Genomic DNA, 27,276 nt, shown 5'->3' with positions numbered 1-27,276 from the left:
GATTAGCCAACAATGCCAAACCAGTCAAAGCTTTCTTGGAACCATTAATGAATGCATACCTTCTCTATTGTGAGAAGGGTCAAACTGAGTGTGTGTGTGAAGGGCTGAACTCAGAGGTTTGTTATTCATACAGAAGACGATCCCCTCCTGTGTGTGTGTGTGTGTGTGTGTGTGCCACAACACAAATGATTTCCCCGGAGGCTTTCGTTACAAAGAAAGCGATAGACAGAAAGAATGAAAGGGAATAGGAAAGAGGCAGAGGGAGGGAGAGACCCCCACTGTGACTCCATTCTGCCCTGCAGCAGATGCCCGCTGAAGAAAGTGAAATCACTGCAGGAATTCCTGCACAACAACAACACGAGGCCTCCTCGGTAGTTTCTGACCAACTAGAAAGACTCTTTGTTGTTGCTACCTCGCCCTTGCCGTGCATCGGCTTTGGACAAAACTTTGGTTTTAATCTGTCACGTTTCCCTGCTGTTACAACTTTCATCCAAAGAGTCAACTTCAGGAAGCAGAGGAGAGAAAGATTCACCTTGAACTCTTCTTTCCTCACTCTAGTTTAGATTTTTTTCTGAGCTTCCGGAAAGATTTTGACTCTGAATTTCTCTTAGACGCCACCTTGAAATTATTTCCAAACACTATCTGGAGCATTAAAGTTTTACCTTTGGAAAGTAGATGGTTGCCAGGGATAAACTGCATCCCTTTCAAGTCCGCTACCTTCAACTGCATTGCTGGGGGCAACATCCCTCCTATTTCCCCTTCCTCCGTCTTCATTGTTGTTCACTCTATCACGTCTTTTATTTTAATGCTTCTGTTTATTCTTTCACTGCTTCTCTCCGTCTCAGGATGTCTTCAAGTTTCACTTTTTCTGGCTTGCACAGCTTTCTTTGCTGTTCTTGCTTCCTCCTGTCCTCTCTTTCCTCCTACTTCCTCCAGAGGCTTAAGGTGCGCCACACCTTCTCTCTGAAATCTCCAAAGCCTCCAAGGCCCCTTATTTCCCTCCTCCTCACTCACCTCATCAAAAACACAGCCTGGCTATTCATCGGCTGACAATAGAGCTGACGACGGCGGGGGAGCGTCGCTATGAAAGAGCACAGAGCTGCCGATGCTGCTGGATAAAGAAGAAATGTCAACACAGAGAATGGAGAGGTAAGAGAGAGACAAGAGATATACTCCTCCAAAAGGGACAGACAGCTGTCAACACCTCCGACAACACTCCCAAACACCCACCTCCTCTCACACAGACAGAGAGACTGTTGAGGAAGGAGGCAGAGGACATCTCAGACAGGAGGAGAGGAAAAGAGAGGGAGGGTGAGAGGTCGAAGACTGGAGAGGAAGTGCCAGACAGAAAGAAGAAAAAGAAGATGACAGGTTTCCAGATCCAGAAACAGAAGGAGAAAGAAAACAAGGCAAATCACCTGCCCCTCCAGCTGCCTCCTGATTGGCTGAAAACATCAAAGAACCACCACTCTGAGATGCTGTTACACATGCTTGACATGGCGAGTTACCACATGTGTGTGTGTGTCTGGCTCTGGGGAGAATCGCTAACATCGCTCACAGCTAACAGATCACCAGTTAGCTCAGGGCCAGCCGGGACCAGCCGGGGCCATCCGGGGCCAGCCGGGACCAGCTGCTGACAGTGTGAGTATTTGAGCGTGTCGGCTGAAACTCATTGACCAGGTGCCATGACGACACCTTTGTTCTGAACAGAAATGTTTCACCTTGTGTGTGTGTGTGCGTGTGTGTGTGTGCGACTCTTCCTATCGGCCTTTCAGAGCCTCTTACTGCCCTGAAATTACTTAACCAGTGAGTGTCGAGCTTTATGGCGCCGGAGGAGTGAGAGTCCAGAAGACGATCCCACATGCTGATCACATTTCAGCTGTGTGGGCTGGACGATGAGCAGGGAAACTGACAAGCACTCAAATCTTGGCTTTGACTTTGCTTTGCACCAAAGAATTTGAAAAGAAAAGAATTTACTCTGACTCAAACTGAAGGAGGAGAAAAAGAAATGCAGGGAAGCTGAGCAGCATGTTCAAAAGCAACCTTTTAGTAATTGGCTTCATGTTGTATTTGCTTCACAGAACCAGGGATAATTAAAAGGGTGTACTCGTCAGACTAATAGACTGGGATTCTGATTAAATACAAAGGTAGTTTCCTCTGCCCAGAGCCTGAACGAAGCTGAATACAAAATGAAGTTAATCCTCAATACTTCTGCAGCAGGGTTTTGTAAATTAAAAAGTCAAGGATACGTCAAAGCCTTGTTTTTCACTGTGTTTTAATGTAAGCTGATGATTTGCTAGGAAAAAAAGGAGAAATAAAAGGATCCGGGAGGTTAATTTATTTTTTCTAAAACCACAGCTGCGCCGCTAAAACAAATGAGGCACCGCAGTGCAAAACAAGCCCAACGTAACACAAGTGCAATGACAACAACAACAAGACGTCACATCAAATCCGCTTCAAGAAGGGACCGAATCCCAGACTGCCATCCAGAAAAGCTTCAGGACTTCCTACAAGCTTCAGCTATGCCGGTTAAATGCAGTCTGCCAGTGGCTGTTAATCAAAGGGTTTGATTTACAGAATATTAAAGCAGAAAAAACATTTTGCTTTGTTTGTTTTCTTTGTAAATGTGACTGTTCTCCAGTAATGAAGATAAATATAGCAGCAGAACATCACCACCTCCACCATCAGGCCTCCGGGACGTCTCTATAAATAAGCAGCTGGACACTCCCTCTCTTCCTCCACTGCAGGGTGACAAGTGGACTTGGCTGGGGAAATGGGGGAGAGGGCACAGGAGAGACGATGTGGGAGATCATCTGTTGTCAGTTACAGTACATAATGTGAAATCTAAAGTTAGCAAAGTGCAGATGCATTTCCTATTTTGGATTAATAGCAGGCAGGAAGCTGCGTGTTGAAGCTGAAGTGTTTTATGAAGCGGGCACTTTGAGGTGTTTCCATGGAGTCCAATAATTCCTGACTATGGACACATCGAAGGACATGTTTCCTCGGTAACACCTCAGGGTTTGACTAATACCCGCAACCACTGTTCCCATCCCATAAGGCTCCAGTGCAGTGGAACACCTGTTCTCCGGTAAATATGACGAGTCTGAGATACAACAGGAGACATTTGTAGTCCGCTCAGCTGTTCGATTCAGCTGAACTGATGCCAACACATTTAGAGTCAGTAACAAACAATAAATATAATCCAACAGGATGTTTAACAACAAGACTATCAGCTATCCCCGGTTACTGTCCCCGGATCAGTGTGAAGATTTTCACTAAGAGATGGTGGTCCATGTGTGCTGTTGGCTCAGCCTGGAGCAGAGAGCTGAACAGTGACTGACACCCCGCAGCCAATCAGAATCCAGTATTCACCCAAACCAGTAAAAGACTTGTTGCCCTCACAAAAGATCTTCACAAAAGTCAGGAGTGACAGCAGAATCGTCTGTGAGAATCGTATGCTGAGCTCCTCACCAACTCTCAGAGATATAAATACAAGAAAATAATCAGTCAACCTGCAGCCGCTTCATGAAGGACATCTGCTGCAGAGCGAAAGCGATTTCACTTTAATTAAACTCAGCACAACATTTCAACATTGTACCAAGTAAAACTGCTTCCAGAAGCTGTGATCATTCAGCTGCAGGACGCTCTCGACAAAACACAGTCAAACACCACACTGCAGCCTCCTCTGCAAAGTGCTGACAGCCGTCTTTAGTTTGGCTGGTGGAGACAGAGACATCATGAGACTGCTGTCTCTGCGGCGTGATGAAAAGGAGGTGACGGGGTGGAGGACGCGGAAGGATGAGGGAGCTCTTGATGCAGCAAAGGCACAGTTTCCAGGAAGTCTTTGATTCACTCCCATGGGAGGAAAGATGTCGCTGAGGAGTGAGGAAATCCACATTTCAACCTGAAACCTCAACACAGGTCACCTGAAGACCACAGACAGACAGAGGACGACATCCTGCAAACCAGTTCAGTGAAGCTTAAATATGTTTACACGCCTGACAAACATCCCAAATGACTTAAATAATGAGATCATTTGTTTCTGTTTTCAGCCTCTCAGTAATGAGAAGATTTGAGGACATCACCTTGAACGATTAACAGACAAAAAATAAGATCTGACACTAAAGTGGTCTTCATGTTACGTAATGAAAGACTGAACTGAACCACTGTTTACTTTTATTTCTCCTGTAGATTACAGCCATTATTTGGTGTCAGCTTGTAGTGGCTTAATAGTTTGCTGTGGACATAAAGCTTCAGTCAGTGTCAGTGGTGTGGACTGGACTGGACTGGTGTGATTGTTGCAGAACGTTGTGGACATCAACACATGAAACACTGCAACAGACAGACATTAATGATGGCCAATCAGAGAGAGCTTTCCAAGGATGAAACGCTGCAGTGGTCCCTGTCACCCTTTAGTCCCCCACGGTCACAGGACACAGAACAGGACACAGAGATGATGTTAGAAGTCTGCGTTGTTCTTTTACAGTCTGTGTGTGTGTGTTTCTTTGTGGTCATTTACATAACATTGCTGGCTGCAGCAGCTTAAACTGTGACGTGAAATAGCACTCAAATGAGAATTAAATGTTCATGGGGGATACATTCACTCACCGATCCACCCAAATCTGAATTAAAGGCAAATTAACTTCTTAATTCCACAAAGAACAAGCAAGGGGAATGCAGTGTTGACTCGCGATGGCAGGTAGGTCACAGAACCAAAGGGCGGAGTGGTGGGAGTCAACAGGAGAACCTGAGAGCTCCAGCCTGCAGCTGCCAGACGTCCAGACGCTCCTCACTCGCACCGGCTGCGATGAAGAACTTTCTGAAACGTGTGCGTGACAGACGGTTGGAAGCAGATGTGAACCTGACTCATAAAACACGCCATCTCGAAACTAAGAACACGCATCAGGGTGGACGTGCAGGATGAGGCACAGATGAAGAAGAAATGTGAGCCTGTGAAAGGGACGGCAGTCATCACTTCTGAGACTAATATTGACCTACAGAGATTGTAGCATGAGACCGAGCAGGCGTGGCTGCCATTTTCAGCTCCAGATGTTCAAAGTGTGACCTGGCATACTGCAGGATGGCTTTTGCGGACCTCCCAGTGTTCCCTAAACACATCGGGAAGGTTTGTTTTCTCGAGTTACACAGGAACCTGCGGCGACTGGGATGCTTTTATTGTCTCCAAAAATAAGATCCTTATCCGCCAAATAATCCTTCCATCCAAAACAAGACTGTTCTACCACTAAATCACCATCCAGCAGCTTGTCCACATGACACCTGTACATTACAAACATCCGCTTCTCTGTTGCTTCAACTGTGATAAAACGTGAACTTGACTGAGTTGAAAGAAACAGAACAACATCCTGCCGCCTGAAAACACACTTCATATCACTGCGTGTTCCTCCTGTTCACACAGACTTTTTGTCCCCCGCAGGACTCCGTGTGCTTTAAGTTCCTCGAAATGAGGATTTAATTTGAGGCGAGGCAGAGAAATAAATAAATAAAAATGAAACCAGCGGGGCAGGATCATGGGAATTGCGGTTCTTTTGCGAACGCAGCCAAACACACGTCCACTTTGATTAGAATCCTGTTTTGGAAGGTCTGAGCATCAGCGCTTTCGCTCACTCGCTTATAAGGATCATAGGCCTTGGGAGAGAGTGTGTGTGTGTCTGTGTGAGTGTGTGAGAGTGTGTATGAAGGCTAACAGCTCATAAGGGGAAAGTGCCGCGATGCTTCGCGCATCTCAGTAGGCTAATTATAACACTGCAACTGAGGCAAAAATGAAACATGAAAGATTTAACAATCAGAGAGCGTGAGAGAGAGATGGGGTGATGGGAGAGACAGAAGGAGAGAAAAAAGAGGAGGAGAAAACACAATTATTGTTAAAGTATGTGTAGGGAGCACGAGTTATCACATTTGAGTCCAGTCACGCTGCTGAACTTGTGTTTTCTGTCTGTCCTCCTCAGGCTGTTTCTGGTGTGATAGCAGCTGATTCAAGGCGTGGGTATGTGTTACTCATGTTGTGGGGACATACGCCTGTTCACACACTCACGTAGTGGGGACATACACTCACGTTGTGGGGACATACGCCTGTTCACACACTCACGTTGTGGGGACATACGCCTGTTCACACACTCACGTTGTGGGGACATACACTCACGTAGTGGGGACTCTCCACTGTGTGGGGCAAATCATGAATTTAGAAAGGAGATTTGGTTTAAGGTTAGTTTAGGCTCCAGGAGCTAAATGTAAGTCTGTGTAATGGAAACACAACTGTGTGTGTGTGGCCTCCAGTCCTATAACTGGGACCACCAACCATGGCCTGACACACACCAGCAGCTGGGAGCAGCTGGTCACGTGTGTGTGTGTGTGTGTGTGTGTGTGTGTGTGAGAGAGAGAGAGAGAGAGAGAGAGAAAGTCAGACAGCTGGGGACAGTTGCTGTTGTGACAGAAACTGACAGCCAGGCAACATGAGACCTTCTATATGCTCCACCACACACACACACACACACACGCACACACACACACACACACACACACACACACAGGTAATCTGTACCCTCTTGCTCTGTCAGGGGTAACTAACCTGGGTTAAAATTAAGTAAAGATCTTCACACAATAAATTAATTCTAAATAAAGCTGTGCTGTTTAGGGTGACGGGCGCTTCAGTTATTTTTGTCACATGAGTAATCTTTATGTCATGACTTGGTTTACAGATGGGGACAGGTGTCTCGTTTCAGCGTTACAGCTGTGTAGAGCAGCCATGAACTCTGAGTCTGTCCGCTGGGTGGAACAATCTGCAGGAAGCTGACTTTCCCTCCACAGATTCATTTAACTGGTGATGTTCATGAATTTCATTTAACTAATAAATAAACAGATGGATGGAGTCACAAAGTGCAAATCACATGCACTGAGATGATGTGAGAACAGCATCAACAGGGTGAAACTCAAACATATTGTGGGGTTTCTCTTCCAGGAGCACTCAGGTGTTCGGAGTTTGATTTAGCTTCCTGCCAGGTCACATTTAGCTGCACAACTCAAACAGCTCTGTCCTCTCCTCACAGATAAACAGGACTGATCTGGGTGAGCCATGTACAGGTTCACTTCTGATCATACAGTACCGCAGTGACCTGGATGCTGCAACACCCACAAGCTACACCCACAGCTCCCACATTACACAAATTTATGTATGTGACGGGTTTGCAGTGATAGCCGTCTCCTCTCGTCCCCTGCTGATGCAGATCATCAATTCTCATCTCTGCGTCTGCTATCTGGCTTGCACCACTGAGTTATAAATACACAACCAGCCAGCGAGATGTGCTGATCAGTCAGGACGTCCACCTGAACAGCAGCCTCCACTTCTTTAAACTTATATACAGGCTTGTAGCGGCGACGCGACGTGTTAGACATCCCAGAGACGCTTTCCTCAGGCACAGTCAGCTGCTCATCTTCATACACACAAGATGCAGCTGCACGCTACAGCCAAGCTAGCAGTGTGGCATCTGAGCTGTTTGTCTGGACACGACTCCACCCGGATGAACCAATGAAGATGGATGGACGGATGGAGGGACGGACGGACTCATTTTAACTCATTTGATGTACTTATTTTAATTCAAATTGTGATTGTTTTTTCATGAAGCTAACCAAACTATAACCACTTCACTTTAACAATATGACGTCCAACATGTGGTCAGGTATGAGGACGTGTTGTCCAAGAAATGGTGAGTTTTAGGTTTAGTCATGTCAAAGGTTAGTATTAATTTCTGACATTGATACTATTAGCTATCGTCTTAGATTTATTACTTCTATATTTATTTTTACAAGAGCATTGCTTTAATTCAGACAGTCAGATTATTCGCAGCCTGTAAGTGGGGGATTCATCAGTCCAGTCTGTTGTTCTGTCTGTGACACATCCAGACAGCAAGCTGTTCACTCCCACAGTATTTCACTTCCTTTGCCACTAAGTGACTCCATCCAGCCGCTCACTCAGCTGTCAGTATCTACCTTCACCCCACCTCCCTGTCCCTCCACCACGGTCAGATGTCTCAGCTCTGAGGCTCGATTCGTTATCTCAATGATAATAGCAGGCCAAGCCTGAAAGCCTGACAGGCTGAGCAATGTGACCTCCAGCTTCCTGGCAGGGTTTTAAAGGTAGCACAGCCTGGATTTCTCAACAGGCTAAAGACATCCTCAGCCTGCTAAATTTATCACAGTCACATCAACTGAGGCAGTGAGCATCACATTTAATTTTTTCACCTCCATGCAGAGTCTTACTTCAGGCTCTGTTGTAAAGGATTAAACTAAATGTCACGAGAAATCAAACTTGAAACCCCTCTAAATCGTTGCAAATGAAAACACAAGAAAGAAGATTGGGGTTAGTGCCTGTTAGAGTGTCTGACTTTATCTTTGCTGGTGATAGAAACACACCACAAGCAGTTACATGGAACCAACTGTGCTCTTAACAATGGTCTGGAAGATAAGAGGAGCGACAAATAAATAATATCACAGCTTATTTGTCTCTAACAGAACAAAGAAAATGAGAAAACAGAAGCAGAGAAACATCACGTGGAAAAGATCTTACACTTCAGTGTCAGCCTCCATCTTTCCGTGAAGTGCAAAACTGCCTCTTTGATGCTAACTGGTCAATTAAAAAGAAACTTTCTCTGCAGACTGTTTGGATTGTTTGTGCAGCAGAAAGTTGTGTCAAGGCAACACTGCCCTGATGCCAATAAAGTCAAAGAAACTGATGAAGTGATCAAGTGCAGAGATGGAGGGAGAAACTAAGCATGTCAGTGATCAAAATGTTGAAGAATTAAGGACACATTCTACCACAAACACAATGCAGGCCTATGGAACAACTTCCTTACAGCATCACAGTTAATGAACCCTAACCCCAGTCCTTTCCTGTGGCAGGAAAGACAGAAGGAATGAGTGGGAAAAGGTGACAGAGGCAAAGCAGAAAGGACAAGACTGATGCTAATGTGAGCATGCTAACATGCAGCTACCCTGTTGAGCAGCTTAGCATGTGAAGAAGAACAATGAATAATACTGTTGTCATCATTTGTCCATCAGCAACACAGTTCTTTTAAAAAGCAGGTCTAAGGGATCCACATCCATGTTTAGCTTTTCTTTACTGATATCTGCCTCAACCATTCCATCCAGCTAGGCTGTCATGATGCATTTGCTAACCCAGAGCCAGAGAGACATTCAGAGACAGTGAAGGACATTCAGAGACATTCAGAGGGACGTGCTGGTGTTTCCAGTTAATCTGCAGCACAGGGACAGAAGCTGAGGGGTTCAAAGTGTCCTGCAGGCTTAACCATAACAATGGCATTTAGCATCATGTAAAGCAGTGAGCCTGACGCACAGCCCTGCACACACACACACAGCACACGTGCACACGCATGTGCAGCGAACACGCACCCACACTCCGTTTGTCTCGTGTCTTGAGGGATTTCAAACACGCTGCTGCACTGCGCGATAGCTCGCTCGCTCTGTCGCCCTGCCGACTTCCTGCCTCCTCTCTCGGGTAAGTGGTGACAGGCTTTTTAAGTGCAGTCCTGTAGCTTCTGATAGCACGCGGCAAACAATTAATGCATCGGCTACGCTGCCGAATTTGCTCGTGTCTCAGAACAACAAGGCGGCAGGGGGAGGACACTTTAAGGGACAACTCAAAGGAGACTTTCGTTCTCTCTCCAAAACAAGAAGAACAATCAGATTCTACTCTGTTCAGGACACGTTTGCCAGCAGGAGGAGGGCTCACACTTTACTTTGTTCAACTTCACTCTCATGCCTCAGTCATGATGCAGAGCAACTGCGATTTCCGTGTTGTAAAACACAGATAATATTTGATTGGAACTTCCCCCATTTGGTCAGAGCATTCAGATCAATTCGCTCTTTGTGGTACACTCCACTGCACAGCACTGCTGGTTTCAGCCTCGTCCCCAGCGTTCAGACAGAATTCACATCATTCCTGGCGAGAAGCACTGATTACAGGCTGCGCTCTGCAGAGGCTAAACACCTGGTTTGAGGTGAACTTTAAGAGAAACTCTGCAGCAAATCCACCTGATGTCTCATGACTTAAACACAGAGCAGATGATGGAAAAATGCCTTCTGCTGCTCTGTTCCTACTCTCTGATTTTAGAGGTTCTGAAATGTCTCACTTCTGGTATTTTGAGGGTTTTAGTGACCATTTTTCTGCTGTTAGAAGTTGTGGTAAATTCACTTCCACCATATTGTCTTAGTGGTCTAGTGGTCATACTTTAATGTTTAATGGACCAAAACCCAGAAAATAGCCATGAATGTGAATATCCTGAAACGCATTAGATACAAAGAAATTCAGAAGTCAGAAAATCACTACAGAACTGCATGAATGTCTTCATGAAGGTGAAACGCGTACCATATGAAAGATTCACTCTGCACAAGGTCGTCTGAAAGGAAATCAAAGGCAGGTATCTCGCAGGAAAAGGCAGACAGCCGATTAATCGACCAGTGCCAAAGCTCACTATATCTTTGTTAGAAATTGGATAACAGAAGCTTTTTAAGGTGTTATTTTCCCTGGAGGAAGCTGCACAGCCACTGGCCACATTCAGAGCTGAGCTCCAGTCCTGTTGTCCCTGATTTATCAGCCAAACCAATGAATCAGTCAGCCTTTATTCTCTACAAACTGCAGTAAAGCGCCTCTTTACGAAATGAGGTGCTCACCTTTTAATGAAGAGACACAACACTGTTGTCATTTCTACTCAGGCACAAGCAGTTTTTGCAGACACGCTGCTATGTCATCAACAGCTGCTGAGATAACTGACGCCACAGAACAGAAGATCGCTTCACTGACATTTTGAAAATGACTGAATAAGTTATTTTCATGATAGATTAATACACTGATCACTTTCATAAGAATTCCTCAGATTCCTTCCGTTGTTCAACCAACAGTCTATGCCAACAGTCACGCCCAAAACGCCACCCCAGGAAGGCGTCCAGAGGGCATCCGAAACAGATGCCCGAGCCACCTCAACTGGCTCCTCTCGTTGTGGAGGAGCAGCGGCTCTACTCCGAGCTCCTCACCCTATCTCTAAGGGAGCGCCTCGCCACCCTGCGGAGGAAGCTCATTTCGGCCACTTGTATCCGAGATCTCGTTCTTTCGGTCATGACTCAAAATTCATGACCATAGGTGAGGGTAGGAATGTAGACTGACTGGTAAATCGAGATCTTCACCTTTCAGCTCAGCTCCTTCATCACGACGGACTGATACATCGCCGCTGCACCACTAATAACCGACTCAACCAAAAATAATGTCAAATGAAAGGGTCTACAGAAAGGGTTTCACACGCTGCTCACAAAGGAAACGTTGGTTTAAATGCATCTCATCGTAAACTGGACAGCTCAGCGAGATGTGAGCCTTCCATACGAGTTGTGTTGCTCTGCTCTGAACACTTTGCCCTTGAACATTACAGCTTTATTAAATTCTAATGCGCCGTGGAGCTGTAAACACCCTCCACCCACCCCCACCCCTCACAGGTCCAGAGCTGCAAATGGAGGTCAAAGTGAACACCTGAAGGATGTCGTCGTGTCACTCCGACCTTTGCTCACCTGTCGTCCTCTGCTTTCTGTAGTCTCAGCCCCTCCCCTCCTTCTCACCTTCTCTGTCCAATCATCTCACCACTCTTGCTCCTGAATCCCCCCCCCCCCCCCCGTCCCCCTCCCTGCACACACACACACACACACACACACACACACACACACACTGCAGACGTGAATCATCGGCTGGCAGTCGACAGCTATCGTCCCTTTTTGAATGACTGCCCGCCATAAAAGACAAGCTGACGGATGAATGTGTGGGGTGAAGAAATGACTTGATGGGTGGATGAGTGCGTGGATGAATAAGGGGATAAATGGGAGGGTGAATAACTGGGCGAATGGGTGACTCACGACATCCTGATCCAACACACAATAGCAAAAAGGCTTCGGAGATGAGCACTCATGACACATTTCTCCGAGTGTTTACTTCCTGCTGCACCAAGTGCACTCAGCTACGTTTTTATTTCAGGCTGCGAGTCGTCCACACGTTTCAGTGTCACTTCATTTAACTGACCTGGGAACCATACATTATCATCAACAGATAGAAGCACCAGTAATTTGGAGATTAGAATGTTGAACAATTAGGCTGATCAATAATATTGATGAACTGATGAATGGTTACTGGTTTCAGTTACTCTGAGGAGAAGATCTGCTACTTTTCTCTTTCTCTGCTCTGAATAAGTTCAAGTCTCGACGCTGTTGGTCAGAGATCAGCTGGAAAGCTGTGACCCAGTTTTTCAGAGTCCAGTTTATCAACTTACTGATTAGCTGATTGAGTGGTGGCCAAAACAAAACACCCCAATCTATTTAATCACAATCCAAATGTCCAATATCAGACTGCTCATCCAACCATCAGAATGACTCAGCGGGTAAAGACACACGGTCACATGACCTCACCGCACTGTGAAGCTGTAGGAGAGGGCTGCTGCTGACTCACCTCCACCTGTACAGGATGTGTGCGTGTGTTAATGTGCACCACCTCGTGTACATGTGTAAGCCCCTGCTTGTGTGACTGTGTGTATTTGACTCCATGCCACAAACATTTCACACACACACACACACACACACAGGGCTGGTGTGAAGTCAACCTGCTGGTGTTTGACTGTTACATTTAACATGTCAGCTCCTCTCAAGTCTCATTTCCTCAGCCTGCTGTATTTGTCTCCCACCAACGCTTTAAAAGCTCCTGGCCAGGTGGAAAGGCCAAGCTGTTTGTTCACACACACACACAGATGAAACAAAGTGCTTCTAAAAGAGCAACACAGTAAACACTTTGCATGTCGTCCGGGCTGGCTGCTCAAGTGTCGTCATTCATTTTTGATCACAAAGTGTGCAAACAGAGTTGAAGCAGCAAGTGTCGGATTGGATTTTTCCTCGCATGTTAACATGATGAGCCAAGCACTCAGCATTTTAAACTGAGCTGTGACTGAAGAAAACGCAGATCCAACTTCTCTGCTGAACATACTTGTTGAGAGGCCACCACCCCCACTCACAAACCACACGTCTCCATGGTGACGTCCTCTGGCTGTTTGTGGTGCGGCAGAATTCCTCCACGGACGGGCGAGCTGCACGCCTCGACATGCGCGTGTGTTCAGAAAGCAGAATCATCACAAGGCAAAGTGAGGATGGAAATTCTGCTCTCAGGGCATACCAGGATCAGGCTGCAGCGAGGGCCGAGTCCACATCCCGCCTCTGTGAGGAGTGAGTGCAACTGAAACACATCTGCTCACGGCACTGAGGCTCGCGGCGCTGAGGCTCGCGGCCCGGTCGGGGAATTCCTCCATGGCTGACCGGGCGACTCAGAGGGCCGTCTGGCTCCGTGTCCAGCAGGCTGAGCAGCCAAAACAACAGGGCTAATAAAACTGTCCACAGATAAGCAGTTAATGGCCCAGAACTAATGACTGCAGTGCCACACATACACACACACACACACACACACACACACAACAACAACAACAACAACAGGACAGGAGGAGGAGCAAACACGAGCAGAAACAGGAAGTGCGGGAACTCAGACTGTGACATGAGACCTGACTCTACCAAGTCGAACAAAGACTTGCTCGAGAATACTTCCATTAGTTGTTCGGAGCTGCTACAAATTTAAAGGAACAAAGTTTTAAATGAAAGCACAAAGATCCTGAATGTTCATCAGAAGGAGAAGTGAAAGCTCGTCACCAGATTAAATCGTCTGGAGTTCAAACAGCCAGAGGACGAACTCAGCGTACTGGCAGGCGGTCCTGTGTCCTGGTAGTTTTCAAACTGATGTGGTCGACCCAACATTTATAACATTTTTTGTACATGGAGGATCCAGGGAATAGTTTGGCCTTTGACCATGAACACTTTGTTATATCTTTAAACCTAAAAATGAAAAAAAAAATACTACAAAAGGGATTTGTTCAAATCTTTTCATTCTGGCCTCCATAGGGCGGACGTCCAGGCCTGACTGCTGCACCGCCACCCGGCTCCATCAGCTGCTGTTATACAGCAAACTGCCACAGAGCTATAGCAAAAGTCAGACGAGCATCCGCGTCGGCTGACTGTTGCCAGAGGCAAGACGACGGAGGCAGCTGACGTTTGCCTGCTCCTGCTGTGTGGTTTTAATCTGGCACACTGATGAGCTCCAGGCCGTCACTTTGCCAGTACTCAACAGTTCATCTAAAGTGGCTGAAAAACATCTTCTTCATGTGAAAGAAGGTTATTTCTTAATCTGAGCTCTTGAAGTGAAGGGCTGAATGAAGGATCAGAATTTCACAACTGGCAAATCACTAAAAACTTCTGCCAAGCCCACGTAGGGAGGATTAATCCTGCTGCTGGGAGGGAACTGTAACAAACAAGGACCTGGATGAATCCTAAACAAATGATTCTGTGCAGACCAAGCATCTGTGCATCAGGACTCTTAAGACGCTGTTGACTCTGCAGCCTCGTTTGGTCAGAAGCTCCGACGGGTTGTCAGGCTCTGAGAACCGCAACCCACAGGGGACGTACGATGAGGAATTACAGCAACCAGGAAAGAGCAGCACCACCTGAGCGGTCAGCAAACTACGTGAAGGTGCAGCAAAGCAAGATGAACCTGCAGACGCTGGTTTTCTCCACCTAAATCTTAATGAAACCGTGACAACAGTCAAACCTCAGCGCTCTGTCCCACATGCACTCAGACCCTTTGCATGTACCCACCAACGTCACTGACCGGAGCGCCGCCTTCTGATTCTGGAATAGCAGCAGGACCAGCCCAGTCCTCACCTTTAACAGCTCTTCAAACACCCTATGACTGTTTTATTTTCAGACAAATCTGTTGCATGCACATGGACACTCACTGCGAGAGCGTGACTCATAGCGACTGAATCGTGGCCAACTGTAGGCTGCACATCTCCTATTTTAGTCCAGAAGGGCAGGAGGCAGAGAGAAAGTGCGTAAAGGATCTGAATCGCGATAAAGCAGGCTCACTGCACAACATGCACACTTAGCCCCTGAAATAAGAAAGAAATAAACCGTCCTGATCTCTGAGCATAAAGGAGACTACAGTTTGAAGAGAAGGGAGCCAAACACGAGACTCATCGGTGGAGGAAACACAAAGTGGAACGCAGTCCTGCTTTGGATGCTACTGGTTTCTGAAAAAGGAGCAGCTCAGACAGAAGATACACCCTCAGAGGGAGGAGTCGGGGGTGGAGGGGAGGCGGAGGTGGAGGTGGAGGGGGAGGAGGAGGAGGGGAGACGTGGGAGGCGTGTGCCTGAGGACTCTGCCCATACCTTTTGATGATAATCTGCTTTGTTAAGAAGAAAGTCAAACCAAATCTGATGTTGGATTTAAAACACAAACAAATAAAAAACAAAATTTCAAGCCTCGTTAGCACAGTGAAACGTGAGTGCAAACATTTGATTTATTTGTGGAACACAAAGCAGCCACATACGAGCTGGTGGTTCAGGAGTGATGAGAGTTCAGTATGAAGCCGCCACTGATCTTCTCAGGGTCACCTCGGGTCACAGTCTCACATTACATAAACTTCAGCTGAAGACAAAAAGCCGAGTGGCATTCCAGGGTTTCCTAAAAGAACCACAAACAGACCTGCCGACTGTGTTTCTGTCCTCCAACACACTGAACGCTCGCTGTGAGTGTGTGTCACCACGTGTTGCATCTGCTGCAGCAGCTTCACAACCTGTTCACACGACCGTTACCTGCAACTTCGTCGCCTCTCCGGGTAAGGTAAACATCTTAGGCTTAAAAACAACCTTTTACTGAAGACTGAGGAGGCTTTCAGAGGGGAGCTCTACACACACACACACACACACACACACACACAGTTTAACACAATGAGAACTGGACGTCTTCTCACTCAAAGCAGCTCAGACCTCTCAGCGCAGGACCTAAACCCAGACAAGTGATTCCAGTGTGTGTGTGTGTGTGTGTGTGTGTGTCCTCATCAAAAGAAAACAAGATGAACTTATTCACTGTAACAGCCTGGGACACTAATATGTTTTTAAATCCTTTAGTTCATTTGAGAGAAAGTCAACTAAACATGAGCCCTTTTCAGAACCCAACAGGACCAGCAGCCCGTTGGACCAGCAGCTCGTTGGACCAGCAGCCCGTTGGACCAGCAGCCCGTTGGACCAGCAGCTCGTTGGACCAGCAGCTCGTGTCCTCCCACAGCCGTCTGTGTGTCCTCACTGAGTTTATTTCAGCGGCTCAATCTGACTGACTGTTTCATTTATTTTAATTCTTGCTAATTTTGACGCCAGCAAACAACAAACAGATGAGGATGAGGGTATTAATTCGTGTTGGGAGATGTTGGGTTTCCATGTGTAGAAAATGTTGAAAATGATTTTAATCCACACTGAAACGTATTCCTCACCTCAGTTTTAATTAAGCACTTCCCAGACTTTGAGACTTTGTACAGACCGCTTGGGAAACTTTGACCGAGGTGCTCACAACCACACTGATCCTCGCACAAAATGTCTACACACACACACACACACACACACACACACACACACACACACATACTGACCAGACGAACACACTGGAAGAGGATCCAGAGTGGTGTACTATTGATTTACGTCCACTGGGGGCAGCAGGAAAAGAGGTGGAGCTCGAGGCCTCCCGGCAGCCTTCACTCTGGCAACAAGGACCCCCGTGGGACCACTCAGAACCTCCACGCTGCCCATCACAGGACACCCGAGTCCTGAGGGGGGGAGCAGCCGACGATTTCTGAACAATCAGATGACATTCAGAGACAAGACTACAACAATGCTGTTCAATATCGACTAATTTCTATTGTTAAACAAAACTGGGTCTACAGTGACATCTTTCATTTCCTCTTTTGTCCGATCAACAGTCCAAAACCCAAAGACCCTTCAGTTAAAGCAAAGAAAAGAAGCAAAACCCTGACATTAAGAAGCAGCAACTGACAAATGACTGAAACAATTCATCAGTTTATTACCAACTGACTGACTCTGGATCTATCTCAGGATCTGGATCTGGATCTGGAAGATGTAATGCTATGACCAGGAGGAGGACTGAATCTGTGCCAGGATCTCACAGGTCAAACTGCAACAGGGCACAGGCCTCCCACACAGCAGACAAACTGGTCCCAGTACAGCTCCCCTTTTCTGGGACCAGTACGGTGTCATGTACTGAGACCAGTAAGGCTCCTGTGGGGACAGGAGGTCACTTCATAAGCTGTGCTCACTGTAATGCAGACTGTGTCCTCAGCTCCTCACATAGTAGCCCCTCTCTGTGTCTCTCTCCGTCTGTCTCTGTCCTGTCCCTCGGTCAAAGGACACATCCCCAGACCGCGGCAGGCTGTCAAACGTCTCCATGGCAAAGCAGACGTGAGAGGAATCACGACTTCCTCCGGCGGCTCCTGCTCTCAGCGCGGATGTCTTTTATTTCTTAACTGTTTACCGCGCAGCTCTCGGGGTTCTTGTCCCCGGCTCATCAGGAGGTGTGAGTCCAGCCGACACGCTTCCTCCACCCGGTAAACAACTTCACCCGGACTGGCGCGCGCGCGCATCTCGCGCGCAACAGCACGAGCGGCAACAGAGAGGGAAAATAGAACAATGAGGTCAGACTCCGTGCTGGCTCTCACTAGGAGCGCACATTCCGGGGACTTCTCTCGGATTTCAGGTCTCGGGGGACAGACTGCCAAATATAGACCCAGAAATACAGTCGGTCCGCATCATAAAGAGGCCCTGCTGGACTACAGCCTGTCCGGGCCTGGCTCTAAAATGCACCTGTTCGGGTCCGAAGCCAGAAGAGCGAGCCTGGTGGGCTTCAGCTGTGCAAACGCAAGACAGAAGAGAACAAGGAAAGGAGGCAAGGGGAGGAGGGAGCAGGGCGCAGAGCGGTAGCTGGGATAAGCAGCCCAGCAAGCCAGCTAATAACACAGCGACTGCCTAAAAATATCCCCGACCACAGCGCCGAGCTGCCCGAGCCCCGCCGGCGAGCGGATCCGGATGTCATACCGAACGCCCCGAATTTCACGCAGTCGAGACAAGCCGCTACGGTGTCCCCGACTCGGTTTGTTCTCTCCTCGAATGTCTGCGCCTGTCGGACTTTCCAGAAACACACCGACCGAGCCGAGCACAAACACACACCGACACACACACACACACACACAAGAGCCGCGATTTCAACAGAAACTGACCGTCAAGTCTCCTCCACGGTTATTCCCCTCCCCGTTAGTCAGCCTAAATCCTCCTCTCGTCCTCCGAGCGCTGGAACAGGGAGCCCGGCGGCCGAGGAGGCGACAGGAGGGCTCGCTTTTCCTCCTTCCTGTCCTCAGAGCCAAGCGGACAAATATGGGCTCTGCGGCTCGGTGTCAGATCTCGTTTCCCCCCGTGACTGGCGACAGGCTGTCTCCGCTGGTCCAAAGTTAGTCACAGCGGAAGGTGGAAGCCTGGTTCACAACGAAAAAATAGTGCCCGGACTTTTAATGAAAACGCCAGCACAATCCTACAGAACAGTAGGAAAACTGTGTTGAAACAAGAAAGAAAGAAAGCAATGTTGGATTAAAAAAGAGAAAATCACAGAACGTCGTGCTGAATCCCAGCTGCTCGCTCCCTGCGGCCAGAACACCCAGCGACGGGACGGGAGACTCTGCTGCTGCTGCCGGACCTCAAACCCCCACGAGTGGACACGTCCCACAGCCGCCAGGTCCTGCACACAAATGTCCGCTACTGAGCCTGAAGGATGAATTTCCACCCGGAGGAGGAGTGGAGAGAGGGAGGAGGAGGGAGGGGGGAGGGCAGTGCCTCGCATTCTCTGAATTACTCCACCCCCAAACTGCCTCCCCCCTCTCCCGTTTCTTCAGCGCCTCCACCTCTCTGCCTCTCTTTTCATTCATCTGTCCCTCATGTTTCTCCTCTCTTGTCTTCCTCCGTCTTTCAGTGTCCCCCTGCAGCCTGTTGGGTGACGGCGGTCCATCTCTGAAGACATGAGTCCTAATCACCAGCAGATAAATCAATAAGTTTACTCAGCGCCTTCCCCCGCGGAGTCGTGATGATGGCATTGATCGGCGTGTGAATGAGCATCATGTAGGCTTTTATCAGCATGTGAGCTGGACGCAGTGGATCAGATGAATGATGAGGCTGCACTCATCAGTAACACGCGATTTCACACAAATGTTAGCATTTTCTCTCTCCAAATAAAAAGAATATAATTGAGCTGCTTTTTGTGTTACCAAAACGTAGAGGAAAATAGCCTTTCTGATGTGTGTGTCAGCAGGGTAAAAGCCTCCTCGTTTGTTTGTCCGAGCGCTCATACAGACTGCATGGACACACACACAGACCCTGGAGCGGTTCAGCACTGTGTGAAATAAGGCTTGATTGGATATAAAAGCTCAGCTGAGTGTTCTGTGAATTCATAAAATCCTACTTTGTCTGCTGTAAAAGCCTCATGTTTTCGTCATGTGGTGGCTGCCCAGTCCGGTTCAGGTGTACCTCACGGTACTGAGTCATACGGTGTCTGGACTGATCCAAAGGGGGCTCAGGCTCCAGCCGTTTCGCCTCCCGGAGAGGAAGTGACCTTTTTCTGTTTTCCTTTTTCCCTGAATAAATAGCAGGCTCAATACATTTCTGTCTGACCATGATGATGGAATATCAGGTGAGGACGCGGTTCTCCCGGGCGATGCCCTCCACCCGAGCACCGGGTGGGACCAGGCCTGTGGTGGCTTTCATGCTGCTACTGTGCGACATGTCAGTGTTCAGCGTCATGAGTGTCTCTGCAGTAAAAATGACTGTTTGTTGCAGTTAGCGAGATCCATCCATCCATCCATTTTCTATACCGCTCATCCGTCAGGGTCGCAGGGGAGCTGGAGCCTATCCCAGCTGACCACGGGCGAGAGGCGGGGTTCACCCTGGACTGAGATATCCAGGATATCTCACTAATGTTGTTGTGAGGCCTGTCAGTGACTTCTTCTACCTGTGACATTGATGTGTGTGAAGCGGCGTACCTGCGAGTGGCAGACAGGTGAGGGGAGGCCTGTTTGGTGTGTTATATCACACAGTAAAGCAGACAGCTTTTGTTGTTTAATGTTGTGTACTACTCGCTAATAACCTGCAGCTGACGTCCTGCTGGCTTCTTACTGAGGGACGTTACATCCGCTTTGCAGACGGGGTTTTCCTACGCCTTTCGCCGGCTCCACACTCCAGTTTGAATGTTGTCTTACTGGCCAAAGGACATCTGAGTTTTGCTAACATGTGAAGAGAATTCACTGAATTCATGAGAATTGTTGTTTGTTAACTGCCCTGTAGCCGTGTGTGACCTCTGAAGTGGCACCGTCTGGACGAGGTGCTGAGGGATGTGACAGGAAGTGACGTCCTGACGTCTCTCACCTGGGCCTCCACCAAGGGGTGGTTGGTTCCTTGGTTCCTCTGCCACAGATGCTGGTGGCCCAGACTGGTCACCAGAATAAATGAGGTTGTGTTGAAACTTTATGTTTCTTTACATTTTAATTTTCAGTTGTATGTTGTGCCTGTGGGCGGCCCGGTGGTGCAGTGGTTAACACGGTCCCCTCGCAGCCAGAGGGTTCCAGGTTCAAATCCCAGTCTGGGCCCTTCTGTGTGGAGTTTGCATGTTCTCCCTGTGCCTGCGTGGGTTTTCTCCCAGTTCTCTGGCTTCCCCCCACAATACCAAAAACATGCACATCAGGTTAACTGGCTGCTCTACATTGTCCCGAGGTGTGAGTGTGAGAGTGTGTGGTTGTCTGTCTTTGTGTGTTGGCCCTGCGATTGACTGGCGACCAGTCCAGGATGAACCCGCCTATTGGCTCCAGGACCATGACCCTGATGGATAAGTGGTATAGAAAATGGATAATGGATGGATGTTGTGCATGTGTTGGGCTCACGGTCCGCTTAGGTTCTGGCACTACAACACTTATTAGGCAACAGGAAAAGATGACATTTTGCCTCTGCTGACCCCTGCGCCTCCTGATGAAGAAACAGGAACAGCATGACATGACAGCTATTGTCAGCTATTGTGTGAATGCTGCTGTGAGAAGCACACAAAATTAACATATCTGTGGTTTGCAGAAACATTTGACTATGCTGGGACGAGTGGCCACATGCAGAAGCGAAAACTTGATTTTAACTCAGTAAGTTTATCAGTAGTTGTGGCCAAGCATGATATTTAACAAGTTGTTGGTGCTCATAGCACATGGCATATCCACTTTGGTTTCGCTCCATTAGCGAAGCGCCTGTCCAGCTGCCTAGAAGAGCTTTGATGGCAGGTGGTCTGAGAATGAAACACACTCTTCCCTCCACCAACAGGTGCTGTGCAGGTGCTTACCAGCGAGGCACTAAACATGCAGTTGTTCTGACGATGGTGGAGAGCCTGAGAGTGAAGCGGGGCGATGGTAAATGGACACGGACTGCGTTTGCACAGCGCCTTTACCCCAAATGCACTGCAAAGCACTTTACAACGTTGCGTGTTCACCCTCGCACACAAACTGAGATTCATTCACAGATGGCAGCAGAGGCGCCGACCTGCTCGCTGCAGCGGTTTGGGGCTTCACGTCTGGATCGAGGACTCTTCAGCCTGATGTTAACAGGAGTCAAGTCAAGTCAAGTCAAGTCAACTTTATTTGTATAGCCCATTTTTACAAGCAGTTTGTCTCAAAGGGCTTAACATAACATCAGCAACATCCTCTGCCCTTCGACCCTCACATCGACTAAGGAAAAACTCCCAGAAAAACCTTTAACAGGAAAAAATGGAAGAAACCTCAGGGTGAGCAACAGAGGAGGGATCCCTCACCCAGGACGGGCAGACGTGCAATGGATGTTGTACAGGCAGGAAAGCAATTAACAACATGAGAAATGACATTACTAAAAAGATAAGCAAAACAAAATCTGAACTGTTTAGTTTCACTTTTGCTACCACCTCAATATGATTTTAACATTTCACAAGTTATAAGAAAATTATAGTAATGAAAATTATAATGAACTGCTGTAACATTCATGTATTCTTTTTTTTTTATGTGATGTTGAGAATCACTATCATATCAGTTCGATTTCGGCCCGTAGGGAGAACCACCCCGCCCATAGTCGGTACATAGAGGAATGACAGGCAGATGTCAACAATACACATTGGGTTGGTCATAGAGCCGGCTACAGTTCAACTTGAAGATCTGGATGGAGAGATACCTGCAGAAAGATACAGAGAGAGAGAGAGAGAGAGAGAGGGAGGGAGGGAGAGACACAAGACTACGAGGAGCACTGGACACACAGTTAGTGACATAAAATAATGAACTGCATGTTAATCTGACGAGGGGAGAGGATAGAAGAGGAAAAGGAGGAGGGGAAACTGCTTGGTGGATCATGTTTGTGTCCCCCGGCAGCGTAGGCCTATAGCAGCTTAGCTATGATAGAGATTTAAAGATTAACAGTTAGTCAGACCTATTCTACCTGTGGCTATATATCATGAGGTGAGTGAAACTATGCCTACCAGCCCTACACACTTTATTTGGTGCTAACTATATGCTTTACTAAACAGAAAGGTTTTAAGTTTAGTCTTAAAAGTGGAGGTGGTGTCTGCCTGTCGAACCCAGATTGGCAACTGGTTCCACAGCAGGGGTGCCTGATAGCTAAAGGCTCGTCCTCCCGTTCTACTTTTATAAATTCTGGGAACTGTAAGTAAACCTGCACTCTGTGATCTGAGTGATCTATTGGGAGTATATGGGACTATTAGATCCTGCAGGTATGATGGGGCTAGTCCATTTAGGGCCTTATATGTAAGTAGGAGAATTTTAAAGTCTATTCTGAATTTTACCGGAAGCCAGTGAAGAGAAGCTAAGATGGGGGAGATGTGATCCCTTTTACTGATTCCTGTTAAAACTCTAGCTGCTGCATTTTGGATCAGCTGCAGGTTATTAATAGAATAATTTGGACATCCTGACAACAGTGAGTTGCAGTAGTCCAGCCTAGAAGTAACAAAAGCATGAACAAGTTTTTCAGCATCACTCTGAGAGAGGACGCTCCTAATCTTAGCAATATTACGGAGGTGAAAGAAGGCGGTCATAGAGGTCTGTTTAATGTGATGAATAAATGACACATCTTGATCAAAGATAACGCCGAGGTTCCTTGCAGTCGTACTGGAGGCCAAAGTAATGCCGTCCAGAGAGAGTATATTATCAGCTATTCTATTTCTAAGGTGTTTGGGGCCTAGAATAATGATCTCAGTTTTGTCTGAGTTTAATAATAAAAAATTGGAGGTCATCCAGTCCTTTATGTCCTTAAGACATGCCTGGAGTCTGGCTAACGGCTCTGTTTCTTCAGGCTTTAAGGATAAGTACAGCTGAGTGTCATCAGCATAACAATGAAAGTTTATGTCATGTTTCTGAATAATATTTCCTAGAGGGAGCATGTATAAGGTGAACAGGATCGGCCCAAGCACTGAACCTTGTGGAACACCGAGGCTAACCCTTATATATGAAGAGGAAACATTATTAACTTGAGCAAAGTGAAATCTATCTGTTAAATATGATTTGAACCAGCATAGCGCAGTCCCTGTGATCCTAGTCTCATGTTCTAATCTGTGTAATAAAATGCTGTGATCTACAGTGTCGAAAGCAGCACTGAGATCTAGCAAAACAAGTATGGAGACAAGCCCCCGGTCTGATGCCATGAGGAGGTCATTTGTGACTTTAACCAGTGCTGTTTCTGTGCTGTGATGGGCTCTAAAACCAGACTGAAACATCTCAAAGAGACTGTACCTGTGTAGGTGATCAATCAACTGATTTGCAACCACTCTTTCGAGTATTTTAGATAGGAACGGGAGGTTGGATATCGGCCTATAGTTTGCTAAGATGTCTGGGTCAAGTGAAGGTTTTTTAAGTAAAGGTCTAATAACAGCGGTTTTAAACGCCTGTGGTACATAACCTGTTGTTAAGGATAAGTTTATCTGATCTAAGAGGGAAACGCTAATCAAGGGAAAGACGTCCTTGAGGAGCTTAGTTGGGATGGGGTCTAAGAGACATGTAGTTGGGTTAGATTTGTTAATGCTGGAGGTCAGCTCGGGGAGGTCTATGGGCAGGAACCTGTCCAGGGATGGAGTAGGATTAAAAGAGATTACTGGAGATGGCACTATATTGGCTATTCTGGGAAGATCTTTATTGATTTTTTCTCTAATGTTATTGATTTTATTGGTGAAGAAACTCATGAAGTCTTCACTGCTAAGAGCTGCAGGAATACAAGGTTCAACAGAGCTGTGACTCTTGGTCAGCCTGGCTACAGTGTTAAAGAGAAAACGTGGGTTGTTCTTGTTTTTCTCTATTAATGTTGAATAATAGGCAGTTCTGGCTTCACGAAGGGCCTTTTTGTATGCCAATAGACTATCTTTCCAGGCTCTCTGGGATTCAGCTGATTTGGTGGGGTACCACTTCCTCTCCATCCGTCTTGATGTTTGTTTAAGTTTTCGTAAATTTGAATTATACCAAGGAGCTCGCCTCCTATGATTTCTAACCTTCTTTCTCAGTGGGGCAACCATATCTAAAACTGTGTGCAACGTGGCTGCAGTGATGTTGACAAAGGAATCAATTACTGCAGGAGTAACGTTTAAATCAGTACGGTCTGTTGTACTGGTACATGGAGCTGAGGGGAGCTGTGATGGGATTGCATCCCTAAATCTGTCTACACTATCTTCAGAGAGGCATCTGCTGTAATAGACCTTTTTGTTGTGTGCTGTAAAGTCTTCTAGAGTTAGTTCAAAAACTACAAGCGAATGGTCTGAAAGGAGAGGGTTTTGAGGGGCAACTGACAGGTTCTTAGTTTCTAGGCCATAGGTGAGAACCAGATCGAGTGTGTGATTGTGGCAGTGTGTTGGTTCATTCACTCTCTGAAGGAAACCTATTGAATCTAAGAGTGAACTAAAGGCTGTCTTAAGACTGTCAGAGTCAACATCCATATGAATGTTGAAGTCACCTGCTATAATGACTTTATCTGTGCTGAGCACTAAACAAGATAAGAAGTCAGAAAACTCAGACAGGAACTCTGAGTAAGCAGCAGCAGGTGGGCGATACACAACAACTAATAAAACTGGCTTTTCTGACTTCCAGTTTTGGTGAGACAGACTGAGAGTGAGACTCTCAAATGAGCTATAGATGGATTTAGGTTTGGGGTTAATCTGAAGACTGGAGTGGTAGATTGCTGCCACTCCTCCTCCTCGGCCTGTGCCTCGAGGAACATGATAGTTAATATAACCAGATGGAGTTGATTCATTTAAACTAACATATTCTTCATCCCGTAACCAAGTCTCAGTGAGGCAGAATATATCAGACTGATGATCAATAATTAGATCACTGACTAGGAGGGATTTAGAGTGGAGGGATCGTATATTTAACAATCCACATCTGACTGTCCTATTTTTTGGCTCTAAATATTTGCTAGTTTGTATTTTTATGAGGTTATTATGATTAACACTTCTTAAATTTTGTGCTGGTTGGACTATGGGAGGACGAGGCACTGACACTATTTCTATGGGATTATTAATCTTAGTATTACTGTGTGCATTTATATTTTTATTTATTCTAATTTTAGCGGAGGGCGGCAGTCCTACAGAAGCAGCAGAGAAGTGTGTAAGACAGCGACTCTGCTTCCTGGCCTCGACCCTGGGTTGTCAGGGTGTTGGTTGTCTAATAAACTTGGCCATATTGGTAGAAATAAGAGCCGCACCACCCCAAGTGGGATGAACGCCGTCTCTGCTAATGAGGCCAGGTTTTCCCCAGAAAGTCTCCCAGTTATCTATAAAGGCCACGTTGTTTTCTGGACACCACCGTGACAGCCAGCGACGGAGCGATGACATGCGGCTAAACATGTCATCACTGGTCAGATTCGGGAGGGGACCAGAGAATACTACGGAGTCCGACATGGTTTTTGCCAAATTACACACCGACTCAATATTGACTTTGGTGACCTCCGACTGGCGTAGTCGAGTGTCATTAGCGCCGACGTGAATTATAATCTTACCATATTTACTCTTATCTCTCGCCAGCAGCTTTAAATTGCCCTCTATGTCGCCCGCTCTGGCCCCCGGGATGCATTTGACTATGGTCGCTGGTGTCGGCTTCACATACCGCAAAACAGAATCGCCAATAACCAGGGTCGGTTTCTCAGCGGGTGTGTCGCTGAGTGGGGAAAAGCGGTTAGACACATGAAGCGGTTGGTGGTGAACCACGGGCCTTTGTTTTGGACTACGCTTCTTTCGAACCGCCACCCAACCTCCCTGACTTCCCGGCTGCTCGGGGGCTGCCGGGGGGCGGCTGACATCAGCTAAAGTAGCTAAAATAGGCCGGTCCGCACAGGCTAACTGCTGCTGGCTAGCTGTCGGGACTAATGGACTGTGATCTACAGTGCGAAGCCGGGCCTCTAACTCACTTAGCCTCGCCTCCAAGGCTATGAATAAGCTACACTTTCTACACATCTCACTCTCACTAAAGGAGGCAGAGGAATAGCTAAACATTTCACACACCTTACAGAAGACGGGAGAGGGAGAGGCAGAGGGAGAGTGAGTGGAAGAAGCCATGTTAGCACTAAGCTAAGCCTAACGACAAACAGGACGGGGATCGGAAAAGGAAAGAATCTAGATGATCGTGCGGTTAATAAACTTTTCCTAAAGTGCTTGTGTACTTATTTGTAAGAACCAACCACAGTAAAAGCTAACACAAAATATGTCGACTCAAGTACACCAATACCACCGAACACCAAACGCTAGCAAGTGAATGAGTAGTGCGAGAACAGGAAGTGACGCAATACGCAATACGTTACCCAACGCAGGAGGAGCCTGAGGGGAGAAATGTGTTCTCCACACGCTAAATGAATAATGAAGCTGAGAAATGTGCAGGGAATCCAACCAGAAGCCCGAGAATGGAAAGCATTTCTCCATTTCTGTCCAAGCCATTAACAGCCTTTATCTCTGGTGACTGTTTTACAGTTTACATGCCAGCTGGATCTTCTGCTTCCTCTATAAACTGCCTTCTCTGAATTTGGACTCCTGGTCGCTCTAACGCGACTGCTTGACCCTGAACTAAAACAGAACCTCAGAGGCTGACTGAGCCCGTTTTTGTGAAAACTGCTTTAATTTGACTCGGCTTTGGTCTCTTGTCAAATCTTCTGTACGAGACGAGTGTAAGTGTCACTTTAAAGTGATGTATGTCTCATTTAGGAATGACTGAAATGTGAACCCGCAATTCAATTTGTCTCTTTTCATTTATG

At 47.0% G+C, this 27,276-nt stretch overlaps 1 protein-coding gene across 2 annotated transcripts in view; it reads right to left on the bottom strand.

Moving 5' to 3' along the window:
• Positions 1-18,925, bottom strand: part of dag1 (dystroglycan 1) — a 35,558-nt gene extending 16,633 nt beyond the window's left edge. Inside the window, exons 1-2 of one of the 2 annotated variants that reach the window (XM_046385224.1) lie at positions 18,602-18,925; positions 18,219-18,470 (exon numbers count right to left, since the gene is read on the bottom strand). The gene's annotated coding sequence lies outside the window, so the exon portion shown is untranslated. Of the gene's footprint in view, positions 1-18,218 lie in introns of both variants that reach the window. The other variant, XM_046385222.1, reaches the window with a different exon arrangement.
• Between the last annotated feature and the right edge of the window lie 8,351 nt (positions 18,926-27,276).

This window comes from Scatophagus argus, chromosome 3, assembly GCF_020382885.2.
Source record: "Scatophagus argus isolate fScaArg1 chromosome 3, fScaArg1.pri, whole genome shotgun sequence".
Taxonomy (NCBI): Eukaryota; Metazoa; Chordata; class Actinopteri; family Scatophagidae; genus Scatophagus; species Scatophagus argus.
This window is presented reverse-complemented; position numbering and strand designations above follow the sequence as displayed.